Consider the following 3,289-nt stretch of genomic DNA (forward strand, 5'->3'; position numbering starts at 1 on the left):
GTGGTGGCTTGTATCATATATCAGTACTGCCAATGTCCAACACTAGTCAGCACTCCAAATCTCATCTGTACTCCCATCCATTGTTGACATTTTAGCTATTTTACCCCCTTCGTGACTCCCCTCCCCCCCTCCCTACCTGCCCTCCATTACCCTCTCCTCTCACCTCCCACGCCGCGCTGCGCTACGGAAATTTCCCCCTTCTCTTTCCACAGATTTCATCCATTGAAATAAGCCCTATGCCCTATATTTTTACCCAATAATATATACCAAAAAAAAAAAAGGTAAGTGATAGTGTTATACTCCATAAATTGGCTAATTATCACCTGACAACACCTCACGTGCATTCATTCGCTACATTACCACGGTAATTTCCCCTTTGATTTATGCCTTGTAATCGATGTCTGTAATAAAAATATATATCAGAAAGGAAGGGAGAATCCTAATTGACATTTACATTCACCTGGAACTACCTATTTCTTTATTTATTGCCGAGATTTTCTACCTATAAAAAATTAGCATGTAAGTTAGCAGCTGTAAGCCTAAAGTGTCATTGTCAACCCTTCCCTTCTCAGATAATTTACCCCCTTCGTGACTCCCCTCCCTACCTGCCCTCCATTACCCTCTCCTCTCACCTCCCACGCCGCGCTGCGCTACGGAAATATTCCCCTTCTTTTTCCACAGATTTCATCCATTGAAATAAGCCCTATGCCCAATATTTTTACCCAATAATATATACAAAAAAAAAAACAGGTAAGTGATAGTGTTATACTCCAGAAATTGCCTGATTATCACCTGACAAAACCTCACGTGCATTCATTCGCTATATTACCACGGTAATTTCCCCTTTGATTTATGCCTTGTAATCGATGTCTGTAATAAAAATATATATCAGAAAGGAAGGGAGAATCCTAATTGACATTTACATTCACCTGGAACTACCTATTTCTTTATTTATTGCCGAGATTTTCTACCTATAAAAAATTAGCCTGTAAGTTAGCAGCAGTCAGCCTAAAGTGTCAATGTCAACCCTTCCCTTCTCAGATAAGCCGCGGCATTTAGTTCCTTGTCCTCCACTGCAGAGACAACATGTCGCACTCGCGCCCCGCCATTCCTGCCGCTTCTGCGCCCATTGCAAAGGGCCCCGTGACCTCTACCCCCAAGAAAAGTGTTGAGGCAAGCAGGAAAGGCCTCAGTGACTCTGCAGTGGCACGAGAACTTGCTGAATTGTCCATGATAATAATGGACAGCGATTTTGACGATTCTGGTGAATCGTGTGATGAGCCGGGTGAAGTTGTCGCGCCAGAAACAGCGACAACAAGTGCTCCTACCAGTGAATCTGTGTCTAGCTCCAAGGGATAGGAGCCTTTAGTGCAGGAAGGACAAGAATTTGGGAAGGGAGTGAAAAGGCGGCGTGTTAGCCCCAGAACAATGCCCCCACGTGACCCAGCCCGCCATGAGTCACGAGAGCATTCACCTCCCCGTTCCCCAAGCCCTGCTTTACTCATCTCGTCATCATCGTCGGCTGAGTTATCTCCGGAGTCTTCGTCGTCGGAGTCACCACCAGCATCAACAGTGAAGGCCGGCCGTAGAGGTAGAGGTAGATCTAAGAGAGTGAAAAGTAGTGTAGCTAGTAGGGTAAGGGCTGCTAGTGCTGTACGGCAACCTAGGGTCAGTGCGAGTGACCTTGACAGAGATAAGCCTCCCTCTCAGCCAACCTCCACCACCACCACCACCACCATCCCTCCACCGCCACGCCAGGGAATCCTGGACGCCTTCGCGTGGACGGAAGGGTCAGATTTTGTCCCCGAAAACCTGGTTTTCGATGAGAGCTCGTCAGGAGTTCAGCCTGCCTTCACTATGGACGAAAATGCTGAGTGTGTCGACTACCTTTTGGCCTTCCTAGATGACGAAGTCATGCAGCACATATGTGATGAGACCAACAGGTTCAAATCACAACGTGCTGCTAGTGGTACAGGTGCAGCCAAGATGCAACAGTGGACCATGCTGGGAGTGCAGGAGCTGTATGTGTTCTTTGCCCTCATGGTTCTTATGCCACACTCCAAGAAGCATGAGTTGGAAGAATACTGGTCCATGGACCCCTTACTACGCTCACCGACCTTCAACAAGTACATGGCCAGAGATCGCTTCCGGAACATCATGGGAAACCTGCACTTTGCCGATAATGATGTACCTTCCCAAACCGACCCACTCTGGAAGATCCGGGAGATTCTGAACAGAATGAAGGATAAGTTCATGTCATTCTTCCACCCATTTCAGAAGGTTGTCATTGATGAGTCCTTGGTTCTGTTCAGAGGACGTCTTCGGTTTGTCCAGTACATTCCAAGCAAACGCCATCGCATTGGAATTAAGTTCTTTGTACTGTGCGACTGTAAGACGGGGTACATCCTTGACTTCGTCATATATTCAGCCAGCACTGTCGATCTCGATAAAACACACCCCCTTGGCTTCTCAGGCTGTGTAGTGAAAGTGCTCCTAGAAAAGTATTTTGGTGGGAATCATGTGCTGTATACAGACAACTACTATACAGCACCGAAACTTGCCAAATACCTTTCTGAGCACGGCATTGGCTCCTGCGGCATTGTGAAAAGTAATCGTGCCAACTTCCCCAAATTCCCAGAGGCGGGAAACTCGCAGCGAGGAGACGTGCACCTACGCAAGTCTGAGAAGATGCTGGCAATACGGTGGCATGACAAGAGAGTCGTGCACATGCTCACCTCCGTACATAAGGGGGAGATGAGAGACAGTGGGAAGGTCGACCGTAGGACAGGCGAACCTGTGATGAAACCTGATGCTGTGTTGGACTATAATATAAACATGCGGCTGGTGGACAAGTCCGACATGATGATTGGTGAGATCGACTGCCTCAGGAAGAATACTAGGTGGTACAGGAAAGTTTTTCTGCATCTCATAGATATGACGATGCTGAACGCCTTCATCCTGTACAAGATGAAGGTAAAGCCACCCAAGTCCTTCTCCCTGAGGTTGTTCGCCAGGACTTGTGTCCAGCAGCTGCTGGAAAAATATGGTAAGGTGCAAGCAGCAACTCCAAGGCGCCATCCAGTTACACTTCCCGACCGACTTGAGCAGAGGGCGTATATGGATCGGCACAGACTTGAGCTAATGCCTGCCACAGGGAAAAGGAAGGCTGCGATTCGCAGGTGTCAGGTATGTGCGCATACCACACGCCGCACACCTGAGCATAAACGCACCTCTTGGCAGTGCGCTGAATGCCAGGTTCCCCTCTGTGTAACCTGCTTCTTCGATTATC

Source organism: Coenobita brevimanus, chromosome 116, assembly GCF_032717465.1.
Source record: "Coenobita brevimanus isolate Jiangsu-jjx chromosome 116, ASM3271746v2, whole genome shotgun sequence".
In the NCBI taxonomy this organism is placed as follows: Eukaryota; Metazoa; Arthropoda; class Malacostraca; order Decapoda; family Coenobitidae; genus Coenobita; species Coenobita brevimanus.